Source organism: Myotis daubentonii, chromosome 3, assembly GCF_963259705.1.
Source record: "Myotis daubentonii chromosome 3, mMyoDau2.1, whole genome shotgun sequence".
In the NCBI taxonomy this organism is placed as follows: Eukaryota; Metazoa; Chordata; class Mammalia; order Chiroptera; family Vespertilionidae; genus Myotis; species Myotis daubentonii.
In genome coordinates this window covers 90,997,777-91,018,870 of record NC_081842.1, presented here as the reverse complement: position 1 = coordinate 91,018,870, position 21,094 = coordinate 90,997,777, and the positions used below count along the sequence as shown (strand labels likewise).

At 39.3% G+C, this 21,094-nt stretch overlaps 1 protein-coding gene and 1 pseudogene across 2 annotated transcripts in view; one reads left to right on the top strand and one right to left on the bottom strand.

Moving 5' to 3' along the window:
- CADM2 (cell adhesion molecule 2) overlaps window positions 1-21,094 on the top strand; it is a 1,236,504-nt gene that overhangs the window by 657,639 nt on the left and 557,771 nt on the right. The gene's annotated exons all lie outside the window — the stretch shown is intronic.
- On the bottom strand, window positions 12,248-20,816 carry LOC132231858 (ras-related protein Rap-1b-like; annotated as a pseudogene).

Genomic DNA, 21,094 nt, shown 5'->3' with positions numbered 1-21,094 from the left:
GATCTTGGGCGATCTAGAAAATGTTTCCACATATTGCAAGAAGACGGCATTTTTGATGGGGAAAAACATACTTAAACCACAAGACCAAAACTAAATTAATCAATTGATGTTACTCAATTATAAGGAGACAAAAAAATACAAGGAAAAGAACCACTAGATTACTGATATGACATTTTGCATTCCATATAGATTTATTTTTGTATAATATACTGAGAATGTACCTATTTTTAAAAAATATGCATCATGTTGCAATTAAGTTAAAAATGGAAATACTTTAAAGCAAGGCATGACAAATTGAAATCAGTCAAGTAAAATTGTGATAAGACTATAATAAAACTGACTTTTTGCAATGCTAAAAATACTTGAATAGAAGTATATTGGGTATTTCAAGAGAAAAGAAAAACCACTAGTTTTATTTCTCCTTCAAAGTGCAAGCAAAGTATTTTTGAAAGAGAGAGAGAGATGCAATAGAATAGATTAGTGTTATTTTTAATTCTTTTGTTATCTATGAACCTGCCAGCATAACCCCTTGAACAAAACCCCAGATCTGAGCAGAGGCACTGGATGTCACCAGGGATTCTACTGCTGATTCTCATTATCTTGAGAACTTAAAAAAAAATAGGTAGGAGAAGTCCAAGCCTTTGAGTCAATATCTTCCTTCACATATGGAGCCAAAAGGACAGATGCAAATGAAAATGAAGTTAGTGGCAATTTCGCACATAGATTATTGACCCTGCAGCCCTGTCATATGTGTTGACTCAGTGGCCTGAGGGAAGCATGGGGAAGTGCACATTCTGAGTGCACATTATGAGTGACACATGCTTCCTGTGTCAACAGAACATAGATCTCCAATGAGTCACAGTGAATCTCTACTCATTCAAGTGCTTAATTTGATCCAAGACTATTTTAAGTGTCTTCCTCTGAATTCCTTTAGCAACATTTAACTGTATACAGTACATTATTTTGTCTTTACCATATGAATGTAAATTATTTCACAACAGAGTGTCTTTTGTCTTTATTTAACGTTGCTTTGAGTGGTTCTAAAAATTTAGTTGTTAAGCCCTAGCCTGTTTGGCTCAGTGGGTAGAGTGTTGGCCTTTGGAATGAAGAGTCCTGGGTTTGATTCCAATCATAGGCACATCCCCAGGTTGTGGGCTCAATCCCCAGGTGTGTGTGGCGGGGGGGGGGGGGGTGGTATTCAGAAGGCAGGCAATCAATGAGTATCTCTCTCTCCCTCTTCTTTCCTCTCTGAAATCAATAACAGATCCAGAGACAGAGAAGCATCAATCAGACAGTCAAACCTCAGAGGGAAGGTTAGGGGAGGGTGGGTATAAGGGGGAGAGATCAACCAAAGGACTTGTATGCATGCAGAGAAGCATAACTAATGGGCACAGACAACGGTGTGTGGGTGAGGGCATGTGTGGGGGGTGGGGGGCAACAGGGAGATAAAGATACATATGTAATTTAAGATCAATAAAGAAAAAAATAAAGAGGAAAGAAAAGCACATATACAGTAAAGTCAGGGTGACATAGGGAAAATACTTGCCTGTCTGTTTAACCTGGGAACAAAGATCATTGGCTAGAGGGGTAGAGCCATTGCAAACTCGTGAAAATTTGGGAATACATAATCCCCAGACAAAGGAATTCTCTTCCTCTCTTGTTCCTCTGGCTTTGCTCCTGCTTCCTTGCACTCATCTGTGAACCCTCCATGAGCCATCTGGCCCTGGAAGCCACATGGCCGTGCAGACCCCACACACAATGGGCTGCATCTGGGAACAAAGCTAAACTAACCTGTTGTTGGACTGGACTGTGCAAATATGGAGCAGAAACTCTGGACAATGGTGTTAATCCTAGTTCTGCTGAAGGTACTTCTTCCTTAGCCAGGCAGAGGGAGATGGGACCTTGGAAACACGGGTTTAATTCCATGCAAATACATAAATATCACTCAGTTTCCCGGAAAAAAAAAATTAGTTGTTCAAAGCCATTAGTTGAATTTTGTGTGTAACAAATTAAGAGAACATGATGTATTCTCTTTTTTCATTTTTGTGGTAAATACACATAACATAATATCTAATATTTTAACACTTTTTAAGTGCATGAATCTGTGGTAGTAAGTGCATTCACATTATTAAACATTCTCCCTTAAAACAGGTGGGCTTTAATAATAATTACAGAACAGAAATCTGGAGATGAGATATGCCTAAAGGAAGTGAGAAGTCCCAAGAAAGAGTCTAGCCTGGGCTAATCACCTGTGGCCCCTCCCCCCAGCCCTGATCAGTCCAATTGCAGCCAGGCCAGCCAGACCGCCCCCCCCCCCGGGCACAAATTTGTGCACTGGGCCTCTAGTATTAAAACAATGGAGTTAACTCAGACAACAAACATCCCTAACACTCTAACATTGTGTCCCCATTGATAATCCTAGGGTCTGTTACTTACTTAAAAATGTTTATAGAATCTTTAACTGTACAAAGTTAGTAAGATATGTGATGAATTTATCTTCAAAACATCAACTCATGCATTTATATGTGGGTGCTTACTACAATAATTTTAATGTATATACTTATGTATAAGCCAGAAAAATATATTGATTATTTTTAAAGAAATAACTAGATATAAATACTTATATCTAAACTAGAGGCCCGGTGCACAATAATTTGTGCACTCAGGGGGTGGAGGTCACTCAGCCCAGCCTGTGCCCTCTCGAAATCTGGGACCCCTCGGGGGATGACCACCTGCTGGCTTAGGCCTGCTCCCCAGGGGATTGGGCCTAAGATGGAAATCAGACATCCCTCTGGCAGCCTGGCAACCCTCGGGGGATGTCCACTTGCCAGCGGGGAGCAGACCTAAGCTGCAGTCAGACATCCTTAGTGCTGCTGAGGAGGTGGGAGAGGCTCCCACCACCACCGCTGTACTGGCAGCCATCAGCCTGGCTTGTGGCTGAGCAGAGCTCCCCCATGTGGGAGCGCCCTGACCACCAGAGGGCAGCTCCTGCATTGGGCGTCTGCCCCCTGGTGGTCAGTGTGTGTCATAGTGACCAGTCATCCCCAGTCTTTCTGCTGTTAGGGTCAGTTTGCATATTACCCTTTTACTATATAGGATAGAGGCCTGGTGCACGGGTGGGGACTGGCTAGTTTGCCTTGAAGGGTGTCCCAGATCAGGGTGGGGGTCCAGCCTGGGTGCCTGGCCAGCCTGGGTGAGGGGCTGATGGCTGTTTGCAGCTGGTCACACCCCCTTCAGAGTGGGGTCCCCACTGGGGTGCCTGGCCAGTCTGGGTGAGGGGCTGAGGGCCGTTTTCAGGCTGGCCAGTGACTGAAGCTCCCAACCTCTCCTTTTTTTCTTTTTCTTTTTTTTTAATTCTGGGATTTATTTACCTTCTATAATTGAAACATCGTTGCCTTCACTGGCACTCCCAGCTCTGATGCCGCGGCCAGCTGAAAGCAGGTATCTGGGGTTTGTTTAGGTTCTGTAATTGAAACATTGTTGCTTTCGGGCTCAGAGCCGGGCCATGGCAGGTGGGGTACCTTGGCTTCCTCCATCACTGGAGCAAGGAAGCCTCATGTTCACTTCAGCTTCATGGCTGCCAGCCGCCATCTTTGTTGGCAGTTAATTTGCATATCGCCCTGATTAGCCAATGGGAAGCATAGCAGAGGTATGGTTAATTATCCTTTTTGTCTTTTATTAGATTAGATTATAGGAAAGGAGGAGAGGAATATATATAAGGGGTGTAGCAATCTACCTATTCATGACTGATAAATAAAAGCTACCTAAGGATGTGAAGAAATAACTCACTGAAATGTGGACTTTGAGATTTGTAAAACAGATGTTGAATAATTATCCCATCAAAAAGCACCAATATGTAAAATAAAGAAGCAGAAAACAGTAAATATTATACATGGACACAAGATGTATAGCTCAAATTTTCATATATATGTAAATATAATTTATGACTTGACATACATCTAGCAATTTTAGGAGCTGGACAAGACTTCACTAGCCATTGTGAACAAAACCAATTAGCTAGGTTATGATGTTCTTAATTGCAGAAGGTATTAAGCCAATCTATTCATACTCCATGGAATTTTTTTCTATTTATGCTCACTGAATAGCACTGTTTGTAACTGCTCACAGAATTGTTTGGCTTTGTACCTTGTGCATGTATCCACCAACCTGCTTGTAAAGAAAAAATAATAATTTGAGTCCCATTTTATGTTATTTGCATTAACTATATTTAAAAAGGGTTTAGAGTATTTTAAGAGACTGACATTTAGAATGTATAATCTTTCATCTAAGAAGTTTCATCTTTGTCTCTTGAGGCTTCTGTTTATATAAGAAGAAAACTGCAATGTGACATTTGCTGAATGTCTGCCGAAGTAATGCTACATCTTCAGGGCAGCCCTTAGACTTGTAAATGGTGGCAATTATTAATGAAATAAATGAAAGCATTTTAGAGCACAAAACTATTTTAAAGTAAACTCGTTGCATTTGATGCATACTACCTTTTCAACCCTATAATAAAAAATATGGATATAAAAAGGCCATCTCTCTTTGTGAATCATATAGTTGTGCTGTCTAAACATAAAATATGCAGGTTTTTAATTACCACTTATTATGTGTGTAAATGTGAAGAAGACAATCTGTCTGCTAATCTCTCCCCATTTATAAAATAGAGATAATAAAATGTTCTTATTTTTTGAAAATCCAATGAGATTATGTACTGTAAAAAATTGGAGATGTATTATACATAAACCTAAATATTAGTTAAAATATTTATTCAGAATTATTTCACATTTAAGAATGCCCAATCCCTTCCATCTTTAATTTTTTTTAACTTACATTTCTTTCATTTTTGTTTGTTTGTTTGGAACTCCAACTTGTTTATGAGTAAGAACTTAAATGTCCACCAAAATCTACAGCACTGAAGGTGGCTCCAAAGGAAATGCTGCAGGCTGCAGCAAATGCCCCCTCCCCAGGCTCACTTGAGTTATAGAAGACAATTGAATGTGTTTGAGACACCAAAGCTTTTAGAAAAAAATAAGTTGCTAAATATTTTATTTTGTTAATTTTTTAAAATTATGGCTTGATAAAATAGTCTAATTTTTAATTTTAATTCTGCAAATGGCTAAAAAACCTATATATATATATGATTTTTGCATATAGTTCCAAGGATTGATTTTAATAGATTCTACATAGGATTCCATCAAAAATTGTTAGTAATAATAGCACAAAACAAGAAATTATGCATGGTATTTAGGTGTCTTAATGGTGAGTGGTGAATTATCAGAAACTGAGAACCAATTTATGAAACTTCAAATTTCCTTGATATATACTTTCAATTATGAAAAAATACTACTCTCTTTCCCCCACTCTAAAAATAAACTTCTTATTAATGTATACCTGGTTTTATCCTTTGAGCATCCTCTATTTTAAATCTAATTTAAAGTAAGTTCCAGAAAGTCAAATGGAAAATGAAAATTAATCATTTAGTGAAGTAAAATGTAACTACAAACATTTAATAATATCAACTACATAGACAGGAATTTATAGAAGAATAATTTAATGTCTAAATTACTGCACTTTATTGTAAAAGTTGACTTTAGATTCCATAATCACTTCCTATATTGAGTGTATGTAATTTTATACCTTTTTGAATCAATGAAAAACATAAATACCCTAACAATAAAATCCCTTCTAGAAAACACTAGAAACTTGCTAATAGGTGAAACTATCTCATAGTGAAATGCTATGTAATAGCATATTGTGTAGTAACTGAGAAGATGGAAATTTATCTAATTTTTTTTTCTAAAATTGTTAGAATACCCAGGACAAGTGACCTGTGGAATATATTTTTTAATTACTCTGCATATTCAAAAAGGAAAATGTCCTATTGAGCACTGTTTCCACTTTGACCCATGAAAATGATGAAAAATGAACACTCTGCAAGTCAAGATCAGGCAGGCATGCTAGGCTGAGACTTGCAAAACCATCAGGCCACAGTGAGAATCAGGTAGAAGAACATGGCACCTTAATGACTCAAAATTAGGAAAATCTACTCAGTGTATTAAAAGCTGAATGTGTTGAATTTTTGTTTTTAGTTTAGTTGAAGTAGGAATTATAAACGTTTAGTAATTTTAAGAAATCTCTGCAGCATCATTTGATAACCATCTAATTGCAATTGGAAATAACAAGAATGTTATTCAGCATACTTTCCTTTGTTTTAGTGCTGTCCTTCTGTTAGGAAGCAGGCAGACTTAATCAGTCCTCAGCTCCTGGAACATCTGTGGTTTTCATAAACAACTTTATTCTGCATAATGAATGCTGTGACTTTTAAGTGACTCGGTTTTCCTCTTTGAATTGGCTCCTAGAGAGCTTATGGCCAAACATATTTCTAATTTTTAGGGAATTAAATGTACATCCTTTGTAGTCAGGTACACCTGTATTTGATTCCAAAACGTGCCATATCCCCACTCTGCACCTCAATTTCTTTATTATATGAAGAAGAGATATTGACTATTTCCTAGGGCAGTATTGACGATTAAATGGGCCGACACTTTTAAAGCATATAAAAGAGTGCTTGGTGCGTGTAGCCTCGTCGGCTGTATGGTTGTGCCCATTGTAAATAAAGGCCCCTGTAGGTGTGCAGTATGCACCATGTGAGCAACATACCTCAAATGGCTCCCTTTGGTGCATTTTTCCTTCTTTATAAGAATGTACTCAACATTGTTATATTACATGAATTTTGAAACCAACCTTAATTCTTTTAGTAAAGCACAAGTAATAAAATAAAGAAATTAGGATTATTTTCCCTATAACTAGATTTTATATTGTTAAATGTACTTAGAGAGAAAAAAAAATGTATTGTTTGGTTTTCTCCTCCCTGGTAGCCATAGTGAAAATATTTCTTAGTATTGTTTTGGAGAAGAAAAAGGGGAAGGCTGTGAGCAGAACCTTCCTTAAAGTTCGCTGTAATAATAGAGACCACATTATGAGACCACAATTCACACTACTCAGTGGTACCAGAGTGATATAAACAAGAAACTTTACACAGTTTAACATGTAGGAAGTGTAGGTTGCAGGGTAGAAATAAGGTAGTAGAGCAGAACAAGTAAAGATAATAAATGTCTGAAGTACATATTCTAAATGTCCTTACATATAAGACACAGATAATTTTAGTTCTTTGGGAACACTGTGAAGTCATCATAGTTTTTGTTTTTGTTTTAATCAAACATTTCTTTTTGAGACAATTATAGATTTATTTGAAACTTTAAGATATAATAGACATCCCATCTAACCTTTACGCAGTAGTAGAACATAGATAATGAGATGGTAACATCTTACAAAACCAGGGTACCATATCACCACCAGAGTCCTGACATAGATACAGTCACCACAAGGATCCCTGCTATTGCCCTTCTGTAGCCATACTTGCCACCCCTCCATCCCCATTTCTGACCCCTGGCTATTACTAACAAGTGTTATCTAAATGGAATTAAATTGTATGTACCTTTTAGAATTATCTGTGGTGGGTTGTTTTTTTTTTAAAATATTATTCACTCTGCCGAACCGGTTTGACTCAGTGGATAGAGCGTCGGCCTGCGGTCTCAAGGGTCCCGGGTTCGATTCCGGTCAAGGGCATGTACCTTGGTTGCGGGCACATCCCCGATGGGGGGTGTGCAGGAGGCAGCTGATCGATCTCTCTCATCGATGTTTCTTACTCTCTGTCCCTCTCCCTTCTTCTCTGTAAAAAATCAATAAAATATATTAAAAAATAAAATAAATAAATAAATAAATAAATAAATAAATAAATAAATAAATATTATTCACTCTAATTACTTTGGATCTATACAAGTTATGCATATATCATTAGTTTGTTCCTTTTTTAATATCTTATGGTAAGAATAATCATTCAGCCATTGGAAGATATCGGGGTCGTCTCTAGTATTTGGCTACTATGAATAAGCTACTATGAACATGTGTACAGGTTTTTGTGGTAACATGTTTTTATTTCCCTGGAGTAAGTGCTCAATGGTGCATTTGCTCTCTGGTATCATAACCGCATGTTTAGTTTTATAGGAAACTGCCAAACTATTTCACAAAGTGACTGTACCATCCTGATTTCCCCCTGCAAAGCATAGATTATCCAGGCTTTCTGAATGCTTGTTCGCATTTGGTGTTGTCAGTATCTATTTTAGTCATTCTGTTGGGTGTATTATGTCGCCATAGGTTTTTAGTTCTGGATGAATTGATTTATCGGTGTTTTAGAAGACACTTTTCAATGGCAACAAAATGGGAGATGGAATGAAGTGGGAGAAACTCGAGTCAGTCATATTACCTAGAAATCTTTTATATGATTTAGATCAGAGAAGAAGACCTGATCTGAGGAGGGCAGGTAATGTTGGGAGGGACTCCTGCAAGCATCTTACAATCTTGTAAAAATATTATTCAATCTTTCTAGACATTTCTAGATTGGCAAAGTAAAACTGGTTGTTTGATTCAAATTCAAAGAACATTTTCTTTGCTCTCCAATGGCAGAACGACCCTATTATTTAGAAACACAACTTATTACATATGACTGTTATTCAGAGAACAACTAAATAACACAAATGATTGATTATTCTTTAAGTTACATTGCTTTTATGAGTATAGTTTAAAAAATTTGACAGAGTACTCTGAAAACTCAGGATAGATAGCTGATAAAAGATAGACTGATGTATCTTTCAGTCTATATATTTAGTTATCAATCTATCTGTCCACTACCTATATCTAAAAATATGTTTGATTCATTTCTACTGTTAAATAATTTTAGTCCCAACAGAAACCTAAATAAACAAGGGTTAATAGTGAATACACATTCAAAAGAGGCTACCCAATATTACAAAGGAACTACTTTATAAAACCCAGGCGAGACGATTATGAAACCCTAATAAATAGGAATGAATATAAAGAGCCACAAAGGAATAAAATAATATTTTAAGAAGCTGAACTAATAGGTTTCACCAAATTCAAACTATAGTAATATATTTAGCTCCAGTCTTATAGACCCACAGAGCAATTCATGTCTATATTGTAGTATTAAAGTTCTCCAAGCTCTAACATGAAATTTTTCAGGCATGTGGTATTTTTGAGAGCACAAAAATAGGTAGCATTTCTTAAAACTGATTTTGAGACTTAAATTAGAGTATAGAAAAATATGAAACCTAACACAGTGATTGGAAATACTGTACATTATTAGAGATGATTGTTTTATTATCTAAGGGAAAAATATAGAATTCTGGTTCTTCCATTACAGATAGTATCTATTGCCACACATCTGAAAATCAATAAAACCTGTTTTGGAAGAGTAAATGATTACTTGATAATTTATCTTCTACACCTTCTTGCAGTAAAAGTATTACCAAGATTGTGTGTGAATCCAATCTGGTGTGGAGTGCTATTGGAAAGTAAGAGTTTCAGTGCACAAAAGGGAAACTTGAGTTGAGATTTTAAAGAACTACTTAAGAATCTTTTACTTTTCTACATACAGAACAATATTAGCAGCATGATCACTGTTATTCTTTTTTTAAAATATATTTTATTGATTTTTTACAGAGAGGAAGGGAGAGAGATAGAGAGTTAGAAACATCGATGAGAGAGAAACATCGATCATCTGCCTCCTGCACATCTCCCACGGGAGATGTGCCCGCAACCCAGGTACATGCCCTTGACCGGAATCAAAGCCGGGACCTTCAGTCCGCAAGCCGACGCTCTATCCACTGAGCCAAACCGGTTTCGGCTGTTATTCTTATTCTCACTAATTATGCAAAGCCGATGTTAAAGTGTGGGCTTATACAGAGCTGCTGGTAGACTGCTCTAGAAATCAGAGTTTCAATCTTTGGCAGTCTGAATTTGTTATTCCCTATAATTCGGTTTGTACCTTTCTGAAGTAATAATTCCACACAGAGACCTTTATTTGACATAAAGCTCTAATAAGTTTACCAATGAATCTGCAAAGTAAGAACATTTAACTAATAAATTATCTATATAAATGTACTTTCAAGATGTTAATAATTTATTCCAGGTAGTCTCATTTCATATAATTTCTTTCCTTGAAATGGCTTTCTTCAGTTAAGTTATAAAGCTTAGTGAAATAGAATTATAGCCTTGAATTGTTACACTTAAGAAGACTTTCAATATAGTTCTCTAAGCAGTTTTCTTTTCTGCTGAATTTTGTAAGCTACTAATTTAGGAAAATGTCAGCTTGGTGTTTGTGTATGTGTGTGTGTTTAAGCATTAGTGAATAAGTAAAAAGAAAATGGGGGGTAAGGGCACATATGTATTACCTTATCAATAAAGAAAAAAATCACACCATCATTGTCAAAATCAATAAAATAATAATTTCTCAATAAAACATAACAAAATAGTGGTTTAAAATTAGTTAAAATTTATTGTTATTAATAACAATTATAAATACATATTTTGTTCTATATATTTGAATAACTGTATATGGCATATTGAATTATTATATCACCTTGTAAAGTAAAATATTTTTTCTTATGTTTTATCGAGAATTCAAGTTAATGTTATTTCTCCCAAGGATGTTTGTCTTGCAATTTTTATCTTTAGTTGTTGGTAGATTATATCATATGTAAATGAGTTTCTAGCAATGATGGGTAAGTCAATGACCATTTGGTGAAGGAGGTCTCTTTTTCAGGGTATGCTGAATTTATATTAGAGTCACCAGCCCTACTAAGTTTACAGCTATGAAAGGCATGGTCCTGAGACCAGATAGATTAGGCATATTTTGCAAAGACCACTCACATTGCCAAAGTTGAGGACAACTTCATAGTTTATGTTAGTTGTGCAACAAGCCAGCATATAAGAACTTTGCTTTTAAAATTTGTGTGAATGTTCATGTTACAAAGCTTTATATAAAATTATATGAACTCACATAGCTTTTTAAATTCACTTAAGCAGACACAAACATTAAATCCATGTGCATAGTGCTCTAATGGAGTATACATAAAATGAAATGATTTTAGCAATAAAATATTTTTTATAATGCAAGCTCTTGCATGGCAATCCAAACTTATTGGTGCTGCTATATAAAACTGCACCACTTTTAGTTTACATTTGGCCACTTCTAGGTTGTTGCAAAATTAGCTTGGTCAATTTAAATACTGTGAATAGACACCCAAATGTTAATGCCTACAAAGTAACAAGCCATTGCTAAATGAAACAGCAATAGTTACTGCAATTTGGGTATTGGGACCAATTACACATGTTTAAAATCACTGCCCACATTCACACCCACCGAACTTGTCCATCACTTAACATCTCAACTAAAATGTTACACATGGGAAACAATCGCTAACAGGCAAAAATGCCAATCCTGTATATTTCATATTGCAAATATACTTATGTCAGCAAGCAGGGGATTCGCAATGAGAAGCTACAGCTGCAGCAGCTGGAACATGATTTACAAAAATTGTTAAAACATTAAAAACTGTTTGAAAATATACACTTCTTGTTGTAGACCACCACTGTACACACAACTATAAATATTGCCCCCTATGTCAACAAAAAGGAAACATATAATAAGAGATTTGAAAATGTGCATGTTTGCTTCCCAACTTCTATTAAAGGCTATGTCTTTAATGTAAGACATTATACTGAAAGGACTATTGTATTGTAAAGACAAGATCACTGTATACAGTTTAAAAAAATTATAGCTATGTTAATCAAAGCATTTTTTGTATAATACAATGGTAATGACCTTGATTTTCATATATATATATATATATATATATATATATATATATATATATATATTTACAATAAGCTACAACTATCAAGGAAGTGAAGTTATCTGGAGTAGTGTATATAGGAGCTCTTTGGACTTTCTCTTATTATGCTGAAGTGCTCATGCTTTTAGGATTTATATTACTGCACTCTCAATGCAAAGTACGGGCATGTTCAAGCATATGGTACTCCATTCCCATACACGTACACATTTGTGGGGGAGCACTCCGCTCAGCAGTAAGAGTGGATGGCAGCCTCTGGTGTTCCCAGCTGCGTGCTCTAGGACTGTCTATAAGAAGCCCTCTCTCTTGTGACTGGAAAGGGATTAGAATGTGCACACTGATGTAGTGGCTTTTGCCTGCCTCTTGGAGGGCACCACCCAGAAAGTCCGTTTAAGATGCTGGTAGGTTTGGCAGCCTTGGCAGGCTGGCACTGTTTAATTGGGCAGCCGTTCTCCAGACTTGGCTCAGAGCTACAATGCACTGAGGATATTAAGCAACTGACACAATGACATTGCTGGGTTTCCCAGGACTGGAGTTTTCCTGTTAATTTGCTGCACGAGGTCATAGAAGATCTTATTAACATTTAGTTTTCATTTTGCAGAGGATTTTTAAGAATGCAGAGTTGTTCCATTGTCTTGCTAGATTTTTACCTCGTTCCTTTCCTGCAACTCCTTTGTCTGCCGCTTCACACTTATTACTAAACAGAATCACTGGAACATCATCAATGTCTGTAACTAGAAAAATCTGTCCTCTCATACCTTGTAACTCGTTAAATGTGGACCGAGCTGTGATGGAATAAACTACCGCAAAGCCCTGTCTGTTGTCCATGTAGTCCCTCGTTGCTGTAAACTGTTCCGTTCCTTCAGCATCGAGATTTCTAGCACACACTGAGCGCATCTGCTTCAACTTCAAGAATCTATTGTGGGATCATATTTTTCAACAAAAAAAATCCTTGAACAAACTGTGCAGTCACAGCAGATTTTCCAACGCCTCCTGAGCCAAGAACTACCAGCTTATACTCACGTTCGGTGCAAACTTGTCAAAAGCTGGTTCCCCTCACACTGTCACATGCGCCTGCCTTGGTGCTCTGACTGGTTCACAGGCCTGACTCAGGGCAAGGTTTTTGCACATAAAATATTTTAATGGAAAAGATCCCATTGCCCCAAATGGCAAAGAGTTAATTGAGACAATAGTTGTAATTTAATTCATAACCCAAATGTCAGTAACCATACAATGTAGGAAATTGTATGAACTTAGTGATTGTGTCTTTACTATCTATAAGTAATATGATATAGTGAACGTTACTGGATTAGAAATCTTTGAATTCTAATTCAGGTTATGATCTTGCATAAATATGTGTTTTTTTGGGGGTATGTTTTCTTGTACACATTTTGTGCATAAAATGCAATAGCTGGATTAGAGTTCAGATCCAAGATATCTATAATGAAACTATGACCCTCACAGTGGCTTGCTGAGACCCTACAAGTCGATCCGATCTTGTTCCTGCTTTACCCTTTTCAGAACCTCTGTGACTGTTGATGTCTAGTCATTTTATTGTACCACTCTGTATGACATTTCTACTCACAGGGACCAGGCCCCACAATCCCCACCATATCACTGAAACCAGGTAAGAGCCTATTGTATTTTGTTCATTAGATGCAACATATGGTATGAGTGAAATCATATGGTATTTGTCTTTCTCTGACACTGCACAAGGGTTCCCTTTCTCCACATCCTCTCCAGCACTTGTTTGTTGGTTTATTGATGACAGCCATTCTGACAGGTGTGAGGTGATATCTTATGACGGCTTTAATTTGCATTTTTCTAATGATTAGTGATGGTGAGCATCTCTTCATATGTCTCTTTGTCATCTGTATGTCCTCTTTGGGAAGTTTCTATTCGGGTCCTTTGCCCATTTTTTAATTGAATTGTTTATTTTCTATGTAGAGATTTATAAATTATTTATAAAATTTTGATATTAATCCTTATCAGTTGTATCAGTGACAAATATGTTCTCCCATTGCTGCGCAGTCTTTTCACTTGTTTATGGTGTCCTTTGCTGGGCAAGGACTTGTTAGTTTGTGTAGCCCTAATTGTTTACTTTTGTCTTTGTCTGAAGCAATATATCAGAAAAAAATATTGCTATGAGAAATGTCTGAGATTTTACTGCCTGTTTTCTTCTAGAATTTAGAAACTGACCCATAGATACAGAGAATAGAATGACAGTTGTCAAAGGCGAGGTTAAGGGGTTAAGCAAAGAAAATAAATAAATAAGATTCATAGAACAGATATGGTATGGTGATTATCATAGGGAAAGGGAGTGGGGGGAGTTAAAAGAGAGTAAAGAGGGGATAAATGGTGATGGAAGGAGACTTGATTTGGGGTGGTGAACACACGATAAAATATACTGATAATGTATTATAGAATTGTACACCTAAAACCTATGTATTTTTATTAAGACATGCCACCCCAAAAGATTCAATAAAAATTAGAAAAATTACAAACAAGAAAAAAAGTCTATAGCAGTAACTTCCACAAGAAGTAAGTCCTAGTTTTAAAGTTCAGCTTCTGCTTCCCCAGCACTGATTCCAGATTCTGCCTCGGTGTAGCCATAAAATATCTCGCTTCAGCACACTAGGCACCCCTGCACTTCACTGTACCTAGTTCCCTTACCTATGCGGGGGTCAGACTTTGCTCAGTTGAAGTTCAAAGCCCTTATTTCTGGTGCTCACTCTTGGCGGGCATTTTAGTCTTGGGCACCCCCTTGCTCTTTTCTGTGAGAATGGGAGTTTGGACCTTGATGCTCACTCAGCACTGTCACTCCGTGCCTAATCATAAACAAAGGATGGGTTTGCTTTAGCAACACGGCTTATCTCCCTGTCTAATTAGTGCGTCCTTGGCTGGGGTACTACCAAGATAGCAGAAATTTGGCTTCTAGCTTTGTGCTGCTAATGAGGATTTTAGTCTGTAAGTATGCTTTGCCCTTAGCAACTTGGTTTATTCTCTTCATTTTGGGTCCACTTGCTGTCAGTCCCTTACACTGTTCCAATTCCGTAAAATGGTGCAAAGTCACAAGAATGTCTTCCTACTATGTCTCCATGGCAGGATCATCTGCAAAAAGTGTTCCCCGCCTGAATCATGTACCGAACCCACAAACTGTTCAGCTTCCCATGGCATTACTACCCTTCAAGGACTTAGTGGCTTCATCTCATTTAGAGCATAGAGACATTCAAATAGGCCCAAGTTAAACAAAAAATCCAACTTGGTAACTGTACAAAAGAAAATGTATGCTCAACAGGAAAGCCCATAATTGCATTTTCTATTTCTTTAGCTCTGCATGAGAGTAGTTATCTCTTAGTTTTGCTATGAGAAGCCACATGTACACATTGGGAGATTTCTGCTCTCACTCACGCCAGGTGTTTCTAATGAAGTGGTCCATGAGTATACTTTGCACGACCCCTGGTCACAGGCAGGACACCTGGCCCTGACCGAGACGATGCTGGAGCTTCATCCTTTTCTCCAGATGGAGGACCCATGACCCAAGCTGGACTAGAGTCTTTCATGGAGATTAAATGGATGCTAGAGGAGTGAGAGTCTCTCTCTTCTTAAAATTGCCTTTTGCGAGGATATTTAACTCTTTAATCATTAAAAGCCCTTTCTTTTCTGCCAGAGCTAGCCAGGGTATGAAACAGAAACCGTGAGGAAGAAAAGGGCATACTGTCTGGATGTAGGCAGCTGTTAAATGACTACTCCTGAAATTTTCTTTTACAAGTACCAATAAGTTCATCTTTTTCTTTTTCTCACTTTATTTTTTATTAGACTCCTTGAACTAATAAACTTTAACTTGCCAAAAATATACTTTTAAAAATTATTGTTAGTAACTTGATAATCTAATAGCTTGCTCAGTTTTTCATGCAAGAAAAATGGAGATAATAGTGACTATATATTTGACATGATATAGATATGTTGCATTAATTATATCTACACTAATAAAAGAGAAAAAATGGTAATTGGCGTACGACGCTACCCTTTTCATTGGCTAATCAGGGCTATATGCAAATTAATTGCCAACAAGATGGTGGTTAATTTGCATATGTAGGCACAATGCAGGGAGGCGAAAGGGAAAGCAGGAAGAAGCCCCCTGCCACTGACAGTGATCAGAAACCCAGGGGGGAGCTAAGAGCTGGGGGGCAGGGCAAAGGCAGCCCTGGGGCTGCCTTTGCCCTGCCCCCCAGCCATGATCGGAGAATCAGGTGCCTTTTCCGCCCTGGCCAGTGATAGCAGGAAGTAGTGGTGGAGCCAGCGATGGGAGCTGGGCACGGTCGAAGCTGGCAGTCCTGGGAGCTAGGGGTCTCTTGCCTGGGCCTAAAGCGGAGCCCGCGATCGCGGGGCTGCTGCAGCTGCAGGTCCCCACTGCCCGGGCTGGACACCTCGGCCAGAGGCATTAGGCCTGGGCAGGGGTGGAGCCTGCAACCACGGGGAGCTGGGGGTCCCCTGCCCAGGCCTGACACCTCTGCCAGAGGCCTCAGGCCTGGTCAAGGGGCCGATCTGGTGATTGGTGATCAGAGGGTGATGAGGGTCAACTCCTCTGGCCGAGGCATCAGGCCTGGGTGGGGGGCTGACCCAGGGATTGGGGGGATATGATGGTCCCCTTGCCCAGGCCTGAAGCCTGGGTCAGAGGCGTCAGGCTTGGGCGGGGGGTGGAGCAAGCGATCAGAGGGAGATGGGGGTCCCCTGCACAGGCATGATTCCTGGGCCAGAGGCCTCAGGCCTGGGCGGGGGCCAGAGCCAGTGATCGGGAGGAGATGGGGGTCCCCTGTCCAAGTCTGACACCTCTGGCCGAGGCATCTAGCCTGGGCAAGGGGCAGAGCCAGCAATCGGAGGGGCCTGGGGGTCCCCTGCCCAGGCCTGACGCCTGGGCCCAAGGCATCAGGCCTGGGCTGGGGGCAGAACCAGTGATGGGGGAAAATGAGGGTCCCCTGCCCAGGCCTGCGATTGGAGGGTGATGGGGGTCAACGCCTGAGGGCTCCCAGTGTGAGAGGGGGCAGGCTGGGCTGAGGGACACTCCCCCACACACACACCCAGTGCACGAATTTCGTGCACTGGGCCCCTAGTGAGATTATATGCTTGGTAGTATTATTATGGAAACTTAACAACTTAAGAAAACTCTATGGTGTGTAATTTAAGGATTATGTGTGCAGGATATGTTTCCCCACAGTCAACATAATTTGAGATGGTACCTCTAGGACAATAAGATGTTCCTCTATTGAATGAGGGAAAGGATGTGAGAGTGCAAGTGGGAATGGACTAGAAATATGATTCTCAATGGTATGCACAAATATGTGAGATAAAGTTTTTCAGGAAACTGCAAATAATCCGAATTTAGGACTAAAGAAGACATTCAAGCCCTGGAAGGGTGGCTATGCTGGCTGGAGCCTCATCCTGTACTCCAAAAGGTTGAGGGTTCAATTCCCAATCAGGGCACATACCCAGGTTGCAGGTTTGATCCCTGATCTGGGCAGATATGGGAGACAACTGATCGATGTTTCTCTCTCACATTGCTGTTTCTCTTTCTCTCTTCTTCTCTCTCAAAAATCAATGAAAAACTAACCTTGAGTGGGAAATAAATAAATACATAAATTGATAAGAGGACACTCAAAATGTACACAGGAGTCAAAATATGAAGAGCTCTAAACATCTCTAACCTCTATGAACTTTAGCTCTTTCATTTATGTCATGTAGATGGGAAGAATGTATTTCCTATAAAGACTTGTGTAAATACAATTTCCATAGTGATTAGCAAAAAACAACAACAAAAAATGCTGTGTAAGTGGCTTTGCATTATTACAGAGATAATGAATTATGTGAACCTCCTAGTATATTCCCAAGATAGCCAGCTTTGCTTTAAACATAACTTATATGTTATAAAAACTAGTTATATAAATAGTAAATTTATATATTTCAATAAAAAGATGTTTTGTTAGAAACTATAATTTAATCACCATTTGTCTGAGGAGTTAGGCAAGGGTACCCTCTAGTGGTATTATCCTAGAACTGCAGACATACAGTCCTCATATCTGAGAAAGAATTCAAAGTACCTGCAGATTCAAGGCACTTGATGGCCTTATTTGAGAACAAAGAATACTTGACAACCCTGGAAACATCATATCTAAATTCCTACCTTATAAATTCTATTAAGTTTCTTAACCTAAGATATTTTTTTAAATATGAGTTTAAAGTATTACTTCCCAAAAGACACTAAAAATGCTGATTACACACACACACACACACACACACACACACACACACACACACACGTTGGTATGAAATGTATTCTCTTAGAAGTATTGTCTTATTTTATTAAATGACTAGAGGCCCGGTGCACAACAATTTGTGCATGGGGGTGGAGGGGTATCCCTCAGCCGGGCCTGTGCCCTCTCACAGTCTAGGACTCGTTGGGGGATGACCACCTGCTGGTTTAGGCCTGCTCCCTGGGGGATAGGGCCTAAGCTGGCAGTCAGACATCCCTCTGGCAGCCCCGGAGCCCTCGGAGGATGTCCATTTGCCAGCGGAGAGCAGGCCTAAGCTGCAATCTGACATCCTTAGCACTGCTGAGGAAGCGGGAGAGGCTCCCACCACCCCTGCTGTACTGGCAGTCGTCAGCCTGGTTTGTGGCTGAGCAGAGCTCCCCTGTGGGAGTGCCCTGACCACCAGGGGGCAGCTCCTGCACTGAGCATCTGCCCCCTGGTGGTCAGTGTCTGTCATAGTGACCAGTCATTCCCAGTTTTTCTGCTGTTAGGGTCCGTTTGCATATTACCCTTTTATTATATAGGATAATACATTGTGGCTCTTTTTGTTTATTTATTCATTTGGATTTAATGTTCTAACTTTTCAAATTGAGGAGTTGTCAGTCCATCTTCAATTTGCACATTTTTTTCAAAGTTGTACTTTCTTCCAAAACCAAAAGTTTGAAATAATGTTATCTCGATTTCATATGAAAAATCTCCTCTATTGTGTTTTATAATAGTCCTTTAGTGTTCCCCAAAAGCCACCCAGAGGAGATAGCAACAAATGAAACATAATTGTGGACATCTTATTATAAGTTAATGATAGTAAAGATCATTGTAACAAATTCTCCTCAATGTCAAGTTCAGGAAAATGAACTTCCTGTATAGACAGTGAAGTCTATTTAACCCATCTGAATGTTTCATCAATTGTTTCTCCATTTTTGTTGCCTTACAGTGGGTTTTTCCATTTAAATTGTGGATTCACCATTTATAAACCACTTACAAATTAGAGTTCTAATTAGCTACATTTAAACTACAACAGTTTTTTTTAATGTTCTCTTATTAAAAGCATTTTAAATGTCTTAAATTTAGCATTATAACCTTTGATGCCTATAGTTTGTGGGTTTTTGTTGTAATTCTAAAGTGAAGTTTGTTAAATAATCTGCTATAATCCTATATAATTAAAGCCTGATGCCCTCGCACAATGCTGCAGCAAGATGGCTCTCGCAAGATGGCTGCGTGCACAGCAGAGGCGGGCCCAGTGGCTGCTCCGTGCAATGAGGCCTGGGGGTCCCACAGCTCTGCATGGCACAGAGGAGGCCGGTTTGGAGGAGTAAGCAGGTTAAGGCAGGGGAGGACAGTTGTAGGCTATCAGGCCAGCAGGGGAACAGTTAGGGGGCGATCAGGCCGGCAGGGGAGTGGTTAGGGGGTGATCAGGCTGGCAGGCAGAAGCAGTTAGGGGCAATCAGACAGGCTGGCAGGTGAGTGGTTGGGAGCCAGCAGTTCTGGATTGTGAGAGGGATGTTCAACTGTCCATTTAGGCCCAATCCCACACCCCTGTCAGACATCCCCCGAGGGGTCCCAGATTGGAGAGGGTGCAGGCCAGGTTGAGGGACACCCCCCCATGCATGAATTTCATGCACCAGGCCTCTAGTTCTTTTATAAAGAGCTCTGTGTAAAATTAGACAATAGATGGCATTTCTAAGAAAACAATACCTTTTTTATTTAGAAAACGCATATTTCATCTAGTATCCCAAATCAGCTCTTCTGTTCCACTGAAAATTCCTTCTCTAATATTACAGGATTTATATAAACCTTCTGTATTCATCTCTTCTCATTTTTCCCAAGTAGCATTCACATAGTGACAGTAGGAAGTTAGCAATGTCAGATGTGCTGATGATTATGGAGTAGTTTGAAAACAAAGATAAAAGCACAAATAAAACACTCTGAAAGGTAAATCAGAAGACAAACCACTCATCACCAACCCTCTGCCACAGAAATGAACAGATTGTTCGTAGTATCATTTTGTGATTGGGCATTGGATTTTTCTGTAAAATAGGTTTTCATACTGGTAGGATAGAGCTGTTTTGTAATGAGAGTTAAGTGAAGTTAAAAAGAGGAAAAAGGCCAAACATTTTTAAAAATAATCTAAATAGATTAAGACTCTAGAGTTCTTTCATTCAACAGCTTTCCAGAAGGCAAATTTATATGCAGTTCAAGCACTTAAAACTAAAGTTTATTCATCAGCATCACTTTCTCTAGTTATTCTCCATGGAATAGACTCATGATACTTTGCAAAGGAATGTAATTGTGCAACCTGTTATTACTTGTGTGTGCTGATAAAGGAGGAGGTGATAATTGTATTCTTATTTTTGAATACTATAAATTTCAATTTCAATTAAATCAGATTGGATATTCTGTTCTATGCCATCTTTATTTAAAACTAGAGGCCTGGTGCACAGATTCATGCAAGACTGGGGTCCCGAGAAGGGTGGGGGTGTCAGGATGCGATCAGCCCTCCTGGCGGACGGTGGGATGCCCTTGCCGGCCCAGGATTCAGATCCCCCCCCCCCCCCCCGCTGACTTTCTCACAGGTTGTTGGGAGCCACCTGGCGGTCACCTTTGTATTGTTTCTTCCTTGTGGAGCATCTAGGGCAGGGAAGCAGTCACGGTGCCCGACCTTGACTTCCAGGAGGCCAGCAGTGCTGTTGGGATCGTGCTGGTGGCACTGGTCCGTAGGTGCTTGGCCCATTCTCCGGAGATTAGACCTGCAGGACTACTGAGGGAGTGAGTGGCTGTTGCCAGGCTGGTAGGCACCAGGGGCGGGTCTCAGCTGAGTGGCACTCCTGCTGTGGGAGCTCACTGACCATCAGGGTGCAGCTCCTGCATTGAGCATCTGCCCCATGGTGGTCAGTGGGCATCATAGTGACCAGTTGTTCTGGTCATTCTAGTCCTTCTGGTCAGTCTGGTCATTCAGTTGCTTAGGCTTTTGCATATATAGATTAGCTGTGATTAGTTTCTAATGTCTAT